The sequence below is a fragment of the Passer montanus genome, unplaced genomic scaffold (genome assembly GCF_014805655.1).
Source record: "Passer montanus isolate IOZ18808 unplaced genomic scaffold, ASM1480565v1 scaffold65, whole genome shotgun sequence".
Lineage (NCBI taxonomy): Eukaryota > Metazoa > Chordata > Aves > Passeriformes > Passeridae > Passer > Passer montanus.
This window is the reverse complement of record NW_024371593.1, coordinates 1,777,261-1,792,021: the sequence shown is the minus strand read 5'-3', so window position 1 is coordinate 1,792,021 and position 14,761 is coordinate 1,777,261. Positions and strand designations below refer to the sequence as shown.

Genomic DNA, 14,761 nt, shown 5'->3' with positions numbered 1-14,761 from the left:
TGCTTGGTTTCCAGCCCTGCCACAGAGTTTCTGTGTGACCTTCAGCAAGTTCCCCAGTTCCTTAATGCCTAAGGTCTTTATCTTCAAACAGAGAAATAGCAGGTAATTAGGTGTGCTCTGTGACTGCCTTATCTGTTTGGATCATAACCATCTACCCCAAGGGAGGGCCAAGCACCTATTCCATGGTGTATGCATTATGTTCATGTATAGTCCTAGTCTTAAGTTGAGTCTTCCAATATAAACAGCAATAACAATGCCATCAAGCTCTTGTTCACATATTTCTATGTTATGTTACACATTTTCTCTTTAAAAATAATTTTCTCTGTAGTCATGAAATATGCTTGTGAGGCCTGAGAAAAAATACTGGAGAAAACTATTTTCTGCTACATCCTATCCTTATTTGTGTCATAAAGCTGGGCTTTTCCAAAAGCAGCCAGGATATTACCTCGTGCCTTGTCTCTTATATGTGGGCAGGAGAGAGAGGGCGAATTGTTCTCTATCTGCAAACATGACTGTCTTTTTCCTTCTTGGATTCTACCTTGTTTGCTTCAGTAGCTCCAGCACTTTGTACAGTTCTCTGGTTTTGTCTTTAAGCTGGAGCCCACCTCAAGTACTGATGTAATTCGCTATGTTCCCCCATCTTGAAGAGTTCCCACAGTCAACACAGTCAACAGCAGATTAGGAAAGTGAATCTCAAACCACAGAGCAAGGCTCTAGATGCCAGTTAAGTACAGAAGTGCTGAGGATGGTGCAGAGGAGGCAGGGCTCTTGTTAAGCTCTGACGTGGGGCTTAGCTCACAGCTGTGAGAAGTATTATCTGACAAACAGATTTGATGAATTTACATAATTTATATTTAAATCAAGGCAATTTAAATTGTGGATTTTTATTATGGCTTGAATCGGCAAGGGCAAAATCTTGATTTCATTTATTGATTCCATCCTTATTTTGTTGTTTCTACATTTTAGGTATTTTCCAAAGGAAGGTTCATTTTCAAGTTGGTGGCCATCCAGTTATGATGATTTGCAAAATAAATCTAGCATTTCTCTTCTAGATTTTCTTCTTCTAGCATTCTTTTCTGCTGCCCATTCATTGAAGTCATAATGTAGTTAATGTGCATTTACTTGCATCTTTTCTTGAAATTTTTTTGCTACGTCATAGATTGATGGCTGCCACATTCAAATCACTGTAGATGGACATATATTCTTTATAGACCATTTGCATCAACCCCTATTTGAAAATGGAAATGAAATTAAATTTATTTTAAAATGAAAAAAAATTATTATCCAGATGTGCTGATTCTGCTTATAAACAAAGATAAAGTTTAAAAGATTTTAAAAGAGCTTGTTTTGACCAGGTATAACAGCATGTGAGGTGCCCCTAGGCAGACACTATGCAGAGCTCTTTCTGCTTCCCAGGACACATTGCTCACAATTTCTGGGCTCTGGAAAACAGACTCTGTTGTGCTGGGATCCTCACTTGGAATGAGAATGAGGCAAACCAAACCTTAAAGCCAGGTCTCTGGAGGAGAAAGTCTCAGCTTTGGTTATGTGGATTGTTGCTGTTAGTTCACAGTGGCTCCTCCCTGCTGTGTGGGAAGAATTAAGAGAGCAGTTTGTACGGATGGGCTTCTTTAGAGGGTATGAAGCTGAAGGAGCCAGTAGGAAGGTTAGGGTGAGAAGAAGTCTTGTTTCACACACCCAGACAATAAAAGCAAGAATTTACCACGCAGTGGCCCATCCACAGCATTGTCTGTAGTCAGAGAGGAGGCATGTGAAGTTGCCCTCCAGTTATAACTTATCTCCTGAGAATGAACTGTGGTATGGCTGAAGAAAAACAACCAGCTCATTCACATCTTTGCTTATGTTTTTCTCACTCTCCTTTTGTTGTAGAGGTTCTGGTTTCATTTTCTTTGGGTTGTCTTGTACTAACTAGAAAATGTTAGGGGACAGTTTCTCTTTTAGGATAAAAAAATGTAGAAAACATGAAGAATTACTTGAATTTAGATAATATTCTTTAAAACTGCTGCAAAGAAGCATTGTTGTTCCATTACATATCCTTAAAACACTCTGGAAGTATTCTTTGCTCACTGATATCTACAGAGAATCAATGGAAAATTCAGTGACTACTGAATGAACCAAATTCAATACACTGTATTTTTGAGACCAAAACCAGTAGGAATGTCTGATGGACCAGGTGGTTGTGCTGCCATCCAGAGGTACTTAGGCTGGAGAACAGAGCAGGCAGGACTGTCACAGGAATGCAGAGTGCTGCACTTGGGAAGGAATAACCAAGGGATCAGTTCACACAGGGCATCAGCTGGCTGGAAGGCAAATCTGCACAGAAGGACCTCGAGGTTCTGGTGGACAACAAGCTGACCATGAGCAAGCCAGGCACTGCTGTGTTAGTGTTCCAAGGGTATTGGTTTTCCAAGGGGAGGAAACTATCCTGGGCTGCAGGGGAATTGAGGGAAGTGACCCTTTTCCTCTGCTCGAGCTCACTGCTGGAGAACAGCATCCTGTTCTGGGACTCCACAAGTACAAGGAACATGGACTTACTGAATCCAGGATAGGGCCACAAACATGGAGAAACTGAGGCTGCTTCTGGAAGATTAGAGCTGGATGATTTGGTTTGCTGAAAAAGCATCTCATCAATGTGTATAAATACCTGTTGTGAGGGAATAAAGAGGAAGCTGATTCTTCTCACTAGTGGCCACTGAGGACAGAGAGACAATGGGCACAAATTAGAGCAGAATGTATCTAAACACAATAAACCTTTATTTACTGTGAGGGTGGTCAAACAACGGAACAGGAATCCACTGAGGAGTCTTATGAGAGTCTTACTCTAATCCACTTAAGGAGTCTTCATCTGTGGAGATACCCTAAATCCAGCTGGACATGGTCTTGGGCAACGTGCTCTAGCTGTCCCTGCTTGAGCAGGGGCTTTGATTTGATCATCACTAGAGGTCCCTCACAGCATAATTCTGTGATACTGTAACTAACATCAAATTCTAGCTTTTGGGGTTTTTTTTCCTCTTCAGCAGTGAATTATGGACTGCTAGCACCAATCAGAGCAGCATGCTTAGAGAAGGCTTCCTTTGTTTCTTTAACTCTGTTGCTAAATACCCGGACATCTGCTGCCCTGGTTTTCTTTATGCTGCCACCAAGTGCAGTATGGACGTTCCTGCTCACCTGGTTGAGGAAGGCACCTTCTGTGCCCATTTATGTTCTGTTCACAGCAACACTCGCATGCAGCTGAAGAGGAAGATTTTCAGAAGAGTACACTGCAAAGAGAGACAAAGATTTTTAAAATAACCTTTATTTAGGATTCTTCATGTAGTTATTTAGGGGGATTTACAGTTGATGCGCTGGGATGAGAGATTCTCCATTGTGTTTAACAATTTGTAATCACACAAAAGCCACAGATTTTCCTTAATTCCCTTTAATGTGGCCTGAGAGGAGCACCTCTGCTCTTTCTCAGAAGGGAGGTTAGCTTCTCTCTCTAAGAAGTAAGCTTTTCCTTCTGTGTTTGTCTATCTCCTGGAGCTTGCAGGGGCTTGTATCCCTGTGAAATTGAAGGGAAGAGTTAAAGTCTTGTATGTGCAAGTAAAAATGGTCCCTCGGGAAACTTAGATGAGGTTCTGCAGCCGAAACCTGTGGGGCTGTATGCTGCACCCTGTGCTGCTGGTAGAGCTCACAGTGCCCACATGCCTTCATGCACTCCAGTTTCTAAGGTGTGTCTGCTTGTGCAGGAAGCCTCACTGACCTGGCTGCAACTCAGGAAGCAGATTCTGTGCATATGGCAGGGCTGTTCCAGCATTTTGTGACATTTCACAGGTCACTGCAGCTCACAGTGTTTCCCAAACTGGTGGTGTTTGTCCATCTGACCAAACCAGGCTCACTGGTTTGTGTACTGAGGTACCAGAATTAGGCTGTCCAAGTCTGAAGACTGAGGCTTTTCTATATTCAGCCTTTGAGAGTTCCTGATTCTCGTCTAAAAGTCTTTTTCCATTCTGTCTGAGAGGGTTTTTTGTAATTATCAACCCTAGTAAAATTTGGACTGCAACCTCTAACTCTTGGTTTTAAGCACAGAGGGTCACACTGTGTTGCTGTGGATACCTGTCCTGACAGGTCTATAGGCTATTTCAGCTGCTGATTTTTGTGTTCAGGGAGAAACCTTTCATACCCAGCTCTGTGCAGCTTGGCTGTGGTCTGAGTGTGCAGGTGGCCTGACCCTGCAGTATGAGTGAAGAGTATCATAGCAGTTTCTAGTTGCTTAGGAGCTCATAATACAAAACCCAAGAACTGAAGTGCATGTAATGTTCGTAAGGACAAAAGAGTATTTTCTGTGCTCTGTACAGGCAGTATCCCTTAAGGCCAGAGGCTTTTCAGGAAGTGATACTTGATTTGTCTAATGCCATTATTGCTGGGTAGTATTGCATTATTTTAGCACATTTATCCCCTGTGTATGTTGGGACACTGAACAGGCACAGCAGTCTCAATTATTTCTGAGCTGCCTCCTCTTCTGAGCGTGAGTGACTCTGAGTCAACACTGAGCTCCTCTGTGGCCACTCTTTGTAGCCTGTGCTGTGTTGTGTCACCTCCTTGGAGAGGCTGGGAGTGCTGCTGTGGCTGTTCTCGGTCACAGGGAACTGGGAATAATTCCAAGGAAGCCAGTGGGGTCACAGTAACGTATAAGTAGGGAAATCTGGGTCCTCACGTGGGAGTGTTGTTTTTGAGGGATGATATTTTAACTGCTGCTCAGGTTTGTAGCCTGTAGGGACAAACTACTTATTGGTTGTTTGCTTATATCTATATACTTCTCCAGATTTAAAACTTGTCCTTCTTCTTAAGGTGAATCTTTTGATTGAACCTCCCTAAGTCTTCTGATGCTTCTTGATAAATGTGTGGAGTCAAGAAATAAAACCATTAATAGAATAGAAAGCAATCAGAGAAAAAAGGACAGGGTGTGAGACTCTAGATTGACTTCTAGAAAGTTCATCTACTCTTTTCTTTATTATGGCTCTGGCCTTGAAGTAGTGTTTGTGAGAAGCCTGATTTAAGCTTTTATTCTGGAACTAAGAAAATACCAGTCTGATTAAAGGCAGAACCCTTTCCTGTGTAGGGAAGGCAGTAAAAGATGCTGAAGATTAAAGAATAACTGTGCCTGCAGATTTGTTCTACCTGAGTGATAGTTAACATGTACAGGGAATTGTACAGTTTGGTAACCATTGAGAACAGTTCTGGAATAAGGTCTTCTACAGCCAGGTCTGTAGCACTTCAGTGGCATTTTCTGCAGCAACACCTATTAGAATAAGCCAGGTTTTTACAGCTCTAAGCTGCTCCTGGAGAAACTGATCTGCAATTTCCTAAAACAGATGAGCCTTTGCGTTGACTTCAGAAGGCTTTAGATCAGACCCATGGAATCGTTCCAGAAGAGAAAAATTCACTGTGAGATCTTCCAGAAGCCCAGGCTGGAGCTGTTGCATAGAAATCCTGGAGCAGAAGTATGACACAAAGAGGTGTTTTGACAGCACAGGTCTCATCCTTTTATAATCACTGGTTCCTGCCTGAGTTTGAAATTGATGTCATATTTCAGGACATACTTAGCCTCAGACACTGCGGTATGAATTCCATGTGATGAAACTGGGTATCAGAAGGTGGGCTCTAATGTTCCAGTTTATCTAACCAGCTTCCTTTTGCAAGGAAATTAAATTCATTTTATTTTCTTTCTTTTTATTGTGGAGGCACAGCTGACCATGCTCTGTAGGTATTGCATTGTTTCTCATACCTAAAATTAATGAGGTGCTTGGGCCTTTTTATGTTTTGAAGATGATGCCCTGCTTTTCTCTCTTTGTAGGGAACATAGTGAACCAGCTGTAGTGTACTTGGTACTACATGAGCAGACAGCTCCTGTTCTTCTTGGTGTAGGAGTCAATAAATCCTTTCAGCTCCATGCTATGACCTCAGCCATTATTCTCAAATTAAACAAAATACTTTTTAAAGTTTGCTCATTTTGGGTTTTTTAATATGCCTGTTTCTATTCATTAAAATTATAATAGTCTCATTTCTCTTACCTTTTATTCTGTTTCTCTTTTTCTATGACTTTCATGTTTGTAAATCAGAATTCAGTTTCCAGATGGTCTTTCTTCCCATTGTCCTAAACCAGAGGCTTGGAGTTTCTCATACCCAGTATAATTAAGAAAATGTGCTATTCCCTACACTTTTTACAGTGACCATGTGCTCACAGATCTTGACTAGCCATGGCATCTGTTGTCTTTTACATGGGAGAAAGAAGATAATAAGGTACACAGAAGGAAACTGTGCAGCTGGCAGGTGAAGTGCAGGACAAATGGGCAAAACTATGGAGGGCATTACTACAGGAGGCATAAGGAACTAGAGTCAGTGGGGATAGAGGTGTGGGAAGGAATTGCAAGTGTGAGGAGAGTGGAAGTAGGATGTCCATAGATCTGGTGAGTTGGGACTGGAGGAGGATCCAGAGTTTTGTGGTGGATAATGAAATGAAATTCAGGGTGTGGATCTGTAAGGGGCGGGGTCAGCCTCTGTTGTACTGGATACAGAGCAATTTTTCCTTGGAGCAATACCAGTATCTGTGGAACAACCTGTAGGCAGTGGCTGTCCAATGCATTCCTCCTCTGCCTGTGCATGGACCATACCCCACTGCTATCAACAAGCCCTTCAGGGATTCCTGGGAGCTGCCTGAGCTCGTGGCTTGCTGTTTGGCCCCTTGTCCAAGGCATGGGTGCAAGTGTGGTTAATCCCATCACTTCTTGAGCCCTTACTGAAGGGCAGCATACCGGCACTCAGTGAAAATCCTGTTAGGAATCTGTCAGGGGGTGATTAAGGGATGTCAGGGGGCAGAGTAAGCTGTATCAGCACTGAGCTGGGTAGATGAAGTGTTCTGTGGTGAGCCTAATCTTGTGAAGAGCATGACCTCTGCCTGCTCTATAAAGGTTTTCCATGGTAGCCCCCCCTTTTTAATTAGGTTTTTAATATACATATAACCTAGCTGAAACAATCTTGGCTGATGGGAGGGTCAAAAGGGTGTGAGGAGTTCTTGATGGAGTGTAGAAAGGTGTGGCAAAGAAGGGGAGATATAAGAAATTAGCATGGAAAATGGGATTAACGTCAGCTAAAAGTACATGTGAAGAGCAGTTTATCTGCTGTTTCCCCTCCTCCTTCCTCACCCTCTATTTCTCTGCTGCTCACTGTTCCCTCCTTATTAGTGCATCAGTGCTTCTCAATAGATCACTGGACCAAGTGAGGATGTCGTGGCTCATTACCCAGATGTTACCTAATTACAGCAACATGTTTTCCAAAAGATACCATAGGCAAGATAGACAGACTTCTGCTGGCCTCCTGCTATACCTGAAAATGGCTGTCTTTGGTCATCTCCTGACAAAGGATTAATGAAGTCTGAAGGGGAACATGGCTCTCATCATTCCTCAAGAGGAGCTTTACAAGGAGATGTACAGCTCTTGGGAAGAGGGGAAAAAAAGGCTTCTGACTGGGGAAGTTGAGTGAAAGCAGAGTTTTCCCAATACCCATCCAGAGATGTAAAAACAGTTGAGGTTTTTCTCCTGGTGCATCAGTGGAAAGATCTGTTTTATTTTAATTTGTCTTTCAAATTTGAAAGCAGTGAAACCACTCTTCTTTCTCTGTGTGCAGGGGTGGGGTGCTGCTCTGACCCTTTCAGAAGTCCACATTGGAAGCTGAAGTCTGCACTTGTAGCAGAGCTTAGTCTCCCAAGTGTTCTTATACAGGAACAAAGACTTGGTCTGAAATAGGAACTCAGCCCATGGACATCACAAGCTGCTGATAGATCCTAGAGGACTTCAAGAGTTGGTTAGAGTTTGGCTGATGACATAGTGGTATTTTGCAAAAGCAGCATCAATGTGCCAATGAAGGTTCGTGTCCTGGTTCCCTGAGGGGCTTCTTTAGATATGTGGGTGTGTCTGGTGAGATGGGAAAGAGAGCAGATCAAAAGGGCTCAACGCTCACATTCTTTGCTGTATTCAGGGGCCATAAAGATTTTCTGAGAAGTATTGATTTATGAAATATTGCAAGAAAGAGACCAAGATAGAAATCAATAGAGGTGATGTTGGTTCTGTGTGTTTTGATCCTGCTGAGTTTGGAGGATGATCCTACCATAATCTCTGAGGCATCCAGTGTAAAACCTGCTCCTGCTGAGCTGCTCTGTGTGTGTGTATATATATATGTACGTGTTTGTGCCTCTTGTTCCCTGATATCAGGCGTGTGGATCCAGTCACATCTGAGCTGATGCAATGTTGTCACCAATCTCTGAGCTTAGGAGTGTGTCCCTCTGGCTGGCTGAGCCAGCAGACATTGACAGTGCTCGTAGCTCAGGACAGTGAATCTGGGCTTTGGCAATTTAGTGCTCTGAGCTGAGGCATGTGCATCTCAGCACTGATGAACCTCTCCTTCCATGCTCCTGATGAGCATTTGAACTCTGGCTTTAGTCCCACCATAATTACAGTTTATGCAGTTTAAAAACAATTAATATGTGAGCTCTCAGAACAGCCTTTTAGCACTAGAATATGTCTGTGGAAGAGTCCACAGTCAAAATATTTAATTACCAACCTGGGTAGCTCCATCCTCATCCTTTTAGATTTCTAGACTTCTCCTATACCTCCTTTTCCCATTATGCAATTATAAATTGATACCATACAATTTGCTTGTCACTTGATATAAGTCTGTTTGTTTTAAATGCAATAATTAGAGATAACCATTGCTATAGAAAAATAAACATCTCTTCAATGAGACGACTGAGTAATTAAGGGCAATTATTGGTTCCTGTAAGTAGGATGCTCAGTAGCAAAGTTCTTTCCAGTGCAGCTAAGAGTAGTATAAGATGTTCATCATTGGAGACCAGAGATTTGTGCTCCAAAAGAATTGGGATGTGAAATGGAAGCTAATAATAAGAAATTATCTAGAGGTTTGTTTCCAGATTGTATTTAGAATGCAGTTTTCCTGGTTGTAATATGTAAAACTTAGGTAGGATTTATATCCCTTTCCAACATTCTTTGTAAGGATTAATCAGTTAATCCTTCTACAGCCCTTGCAAGGTAAGTAAGTGTTATTATCCCTATTTTATGGCTATGGAAATCATGTTGCTGTGGGCCAAATTTTAATCCATTTTCCACTGTTGCAGCTCTAAAGCAACTTCACTGCAGTCAGCAGAGTTAGACACTGTAACTGAACTGATTTAACCCTAATTGAAACTGCAGTGTTTGTGAAGATAACTGTGGAGAATAAAGAGGAGGAATATTACATTTTAAGATTGTCCTCCACCCCACTTGAGATGTATTAATGCTTTTGTTTGCTGTAAGGGTTGATTTTCTGGACTGGCATCCTTGAGGTTTTGCAGGTCTTGAAAATGTTAGTGCATGTAGTTTTCAGGAATGAGCATCCCTAAATTCCTCTAAGATTTACAACAGCAACCTCCAATTTGTGGAGATAAATTAAATTACTTGTACATAAAGAGCATGTGTACAAAGTTCATGTGCAGCAATACTATATACACATCAAGCCTTTTGAAAAACAGTGTAGTAAAGTTTGTCAGCCTAGAACTTTTGTTCCTTTTCTAATCCAGATAGTTTCTTGCCAGTACTTGAGCCCTGAAGTAAACCACAAATGTTTGTGTTTTGCAGTGCCTAGATTAACATTTGCGGAGTGTTCATTGACTTGAATTAATTGGCAATTAGTTAACTCAAGTTAAAAGAGGAGTGATATTTCTCTCTAGACATTCCTTTAATTGCTCATCCAGCCAAAATAGACACTTCTGGCCAGACCAGGGCTTTCCGCTTGGATTTTTTAAGGTTTTTGACAACGTGCTCTGAAGTGTAGAGCAAGCAACATGTGTGTGCAGATGATCATCTGAAATCAGTGTCTAGTTTTCCTACTACAGAAATTTATTTTAGGTTGGTGTTATTTTAAAAGAAAGCAACAGACTTCCATTTATCAATGGGAAAAATCATGTGTTAAATATAGCAAATGTACCTTTATTTCTTTGAGTAGTTATTTGCTTCATGGTTAAAAATCAGGATAACAAGTTACTTGTGTTTAGCATTTCTGAAAGACTGGGAACATCACTGACAATGAATATACCATAAGTGCTGTATTTAAACAACAGTGGTGTTTCATTATTTATTACTCTCTCTTTCTGGCTCAAAATGATAATTTGTTTCAGATCGGTGTCTTTGGCAGACTTCAGGTTTGGATAGTACTGAAAACATTCTTTCTTGTTCCTAGAATGTTTCTTTCTCTAACGAAGAGTTGTAATAACAGGATCCTTATAAAGATGCTACTATTTACACAACTGTGAAGTGCACATCAAATAGCACCAGCTCCAAACTCTTAATGCTTTATGCATCTCTGCTAGAGAAAATTGCTACACGAAATGCAAGACAAAAGTAAATTAGTCTCTTCTGAAATCCTGTCCTTGGCTGAAAAGGCCAGTTACAATATTGGCCGCTTGCTGTGGTCATGGATTCACAGTGAATATTTCACATGGATTCAAGTCTCAACTGCAGGGAAGCTTTCGTTTCTCCATCCCCACAGAACATTTTTCCTGGGTAAAAGAAGAATCTTCTCTCTGTACTGCTTCAGGATCAGCTGTCCACATTTCCAGCTGATCTAAATCTGTCCCTTGCTCATCACATAAGCTCCTGTCCTTTTCAAAAAACTATCTGTGTATCTGCAAGCATCCACAGAGCGGGAGCTTGCCAGCAAAAAAATGCACAGGCGTGGTTATTAGCAGGTCACTGCTGCACTGGGCTGTGTCAGACCTGCACACTTCCCTTTGCTCTTCTTCCTTCAGTGGCATCTTCATGTCATCTGGGGTTTCTCATGCTCCTTGGTTTCCAAATTGTGGCTTTTAATTATGATGAAAAGACAGTGTTAACTTACACATCCCCTTACTTTCCAGTGTGTTTGTGTTTTCTCCTTTACTCCCCAGCCTCCCATTATAGGGCTGGTTCTGATGCACTTTGGTGGCTAAGATCAAAAGCAGCCCAATGTTTGCAGTTCATTGGATGTAACAACTGATTGTAAAGCCCTAGGATGCAGTGTCCAGAGTCCCCAGGAATGACCTCTAGATGAAGATCTGAGGTGTGCCTGAAGCAGTGAGTGTGTGACAGCTGTGTGGGTGGTAGAGGGAAACTTCAAGCAGTTGATTCCCACAGCATCTTAGATTTTCTGTAGGACAGACCAGAGTTAACTTTAGCAGTTGCAGAGGTTACTTGGCTGCATTTGAGGGGTTAATTACTCATGAAGCAGACAAGTTCAAGACCTGTTTGTTGCCTGGCAGACTTGCTGTGAGCCAAGCCAGTGCAAAATATCCTCGCAGCAGCAGCCGTGTTTGTTTTCCTTTGCAGAAGACACGTGCCTGTGCTGGCCTGACTGTGTAGATAAGCTTTACAAATAAGTACCTAACTTATTGACACATCTGTATTGGAGGAGGATTTATATAGTTTTGAAGTGCTCATTAACAGCTGCATATACAGAAGAGGGAAAAATGGAAGATGCACCACCTCTTCCACAGCTCTGAAACAAGTGCGTGTCTTGGGCACTTGTTTCCAAGCAGGCATTTCTGCCACTTCCATTATTTCAGTTAGAGCCTAGCAATTTATTGACATAGTTGCTTTTCTCTAAGGTCTGTTATTATGTAGATAAATAATACATCTTGAATGGTTTGTGTTCTCTGTGTCAGTGAAAGGGCTGCTTAGGAATCAGAAGCCCACAGGATCTCAAATCCATGTTGAAGTCATCTCATCTCAGTTGTGTAGTTCCACAATTGACTGAAATTACAGGACTGGAACAGAAGTCCTGAGGACAAACCCTTCCTGCCTCAGCTCAATTAGGCTTTCTTTGTAGTAGCAGGAGAGGAGAGTGTTATCCTATAGATGGACTTAACAAGACGGATTTTTTAATGATTTTTTTTTTCCTGCTTAGACTGGCATGCAAATATCAAAAGGGAGTGGCTGGGAGAGAAGGGAGGAAGCAAGGCATAGTGACATGTTTTATTTTTTATCCTAAAATTACATTCAGTGAATTTAGTACAGTGAAAAGTCCTGTCTTGGGCTGTTCAGAGGGTTGTCTAAAATTTCTATCTCCACAAAACAGACAGCAATGACAGTGCATTTCTTTTCTTGATTTTTAAAATGCAAATCAGGAGAAGAGGAAAGATGCATTAAATCTCATATGTTTTCTCATTCTGTCCTTTGATACCATAGCATAAATCAAGAATGACTTCTTGAGGTCAATGAAATTAATTTAATATAAAATCATTGTAATTCAGAACCAGTTTTATTTTTGCAAAGTGTTTGATGTCTTCTGACAGTTGGTTAACTTTTTATTGGAGTAAACAGAGTAGTTTAATCTTCATTTTTGAGTTTCTGTGGTAGGTTAATAGCTACAAGGACAGAGGACACTGTGAAAATGCCCTGTACAGGATGACAGTGTCCCAGAAGTTCATGGTTAAATCCTTCTCGAGCTCAAGGACAGAGTACTTCAGGGAAGACAAAAGAAAAATAATTTACAAGTCAGCCACATTCAGTCAAGACAGATGTCTTGATTTGGGAGCAACAAGACTTGAAATCAAACTTTGAAGTGTGAGATATAAGTCTGGTATATCACTAGTGAAGAAGCAGTTTGAGAGCAGTTGTTTCTCACCCTTATTGACCTCTGAAGATAACTGGTCCATGCCACATTACAGTACAACATGGTGCCACAAATCCTGGAAGTCTAGATATAAGGGACTGATTTAGAAGTTCTGCTGAGATTTGAAAGTGTAACTAACAGCAATATAAAAAGTGCTGTCATTGTGCTGCAAGAGTGATGATGTAAGGTTGTGGTTTGTCCCAGAAGCAGGAAGGAAGCAATCGGCACAGATTGAAACAGCACATGCTTTCAACAGGGTGGTGCTAAGTAGCCTCTATCCAAACACACAACCAAGCCAAAGGGAAGAAGGATAAGTAAGGCTGCAGGTGCTCTGAACAGTGAACATAGAGCCAGAGGTGCTTTGGTTAATATTACAAATTGAATAGAAAAAATGCAGACAGAAGAGTGAGTGTGGCTGGACATCACAGCACCTTGCCCCAGCTCTGCTTCTCAGTTGCTTCAGACAGAGGACATAGTATTGCTATACACAGCTTCAAATGGGATTTGTCAGTGCACTGCATTCTTAATTTTTGTGACTTGTTTATGTCGTGGCTGAAAGCGAGGATGTCAGCATATAACCAGATGAGACTGAGAAATTATGTGACTAGAAATATCCAGAACACTTGAGCATGCCATAAAAGAGATATGACTGGAAGCGAGTTTATCCACATAATAACCAGTGATTAATAATTCCAAATTTAAGTTTAACTGCATAGCAAAGGGATGGATAGGTACCTGCAGAAGATTGCTGAAGTCCCTGATGAAACTCTAGTTCACTTAATTGGGCCCAGTTTGTCATCAGGCAGGAATCTATTTGCCCCTTAGTGAGGCATGTAAAGTCTTGTGTTCAGTGTTTCACTGGACTGAAAGCTGTTGTGTTCAAATTCCATATAAAGCAACGTGTTTGACTTCATGCCTTGCATTAGGGGATGGGGTTGGCTTCTTAACTGCAGCCTAGCCTAGGAGCTGGGAACTAAGTCTTTTTTCTACTGTTTGATTGTTCATAAATGGCCTGCAAAACACAGCAGGTTGTAGTGACACCAGAGAGATGCCATTTCTTTTTTAGTTCAGTTATAACTGAATTAACCTAAATGGCAATTTGGCATGTAGTGTGTGGAGTGGGATAGTATCCAGCCCATCAGGTGGTGTGCTGTATGTGCATATTAGACAAGAGTAAAACCTGAAGCAAACAAGATCTCACTTGAATAACCAAGTAAAGTACAACTTTTCCAGCTACAGATTTTCTTAATGGCAGTAGATGGTCAAGGGACCAACTTAAACTCACCTGTGAGAAGTATTTCAATGTACCTTCATGTAAGTCACCAGACCTAGATGGAAATTTTGCAGAAGATAATGGCTCATGTACGTTACTTACCTCTTTCTTTTAAGTCTTGGTGTTCCATATTTTGATGATAGTTTAGACATCCTAATCCTGTCAGGGATAAAAACATCATTTTGTCAGTATAACCAGTTAACAGCACTCTATCTTTTTTGAGGACAAGAACATAGTAAGTAAGCTTAGAATTGTAGCAGCATATGCAGATGTTCCTGTACACCACATGTGGCATTATTCACAGTATTAACTTTATCCAGCAGAGTAAATTAAAACAGTAAGGGAAGCCATAATTAAGTGTCTTTTTATTGTGATCATGGAAACTTTGGGAGGAGCTAGAGAAATGTAGAAGCAAACATTTGACCATCTAGTTTTGCTGATTTCCAAACTTTTGTTGATGTCAGGTGTCAGGAAAAGCTCTTAGTCCAGTGTAGTTCAATTGCCAGAACTTCTTACTGGTAGAACACACTTTGAGTGGTGAGAGCTGGCTACAATGCTTCAACAAAACCACAGTTTTAGTGGCAGAAGCTGCAGGAGCATCAACAGTGTTGGTGACTTCACTGCCAAATGGTCACAATGTGGGCTGAAGGGTTTCATTTACTCATAAGACCTTTTCTGGCTTGAGGACGTACTAGTGGGAATTTGTTTGCATATGAGCTGCCAACAGCTGGATAATGTTCTAAAAGGAAAACCCTTGACAACTAACCTCAACCTCTAACCAATTCTTCC

At 41.3% G+C, this 14,761-nt stretch overlaps 1 protein-coding gene across 13 annotated transcripts in view; it reads left to right on the top strand.

Annotated features, from left to right (window-relative positions):
• The window catches only part of BRSK2 (BR serine/threonine kinase 2), a 307,128-nt gene that overhangs the window by 138,202 nt on the left and 154,165 nt on the right, over window positions 1-14,761 (top strand). The window lies entirely within an intron of this gene.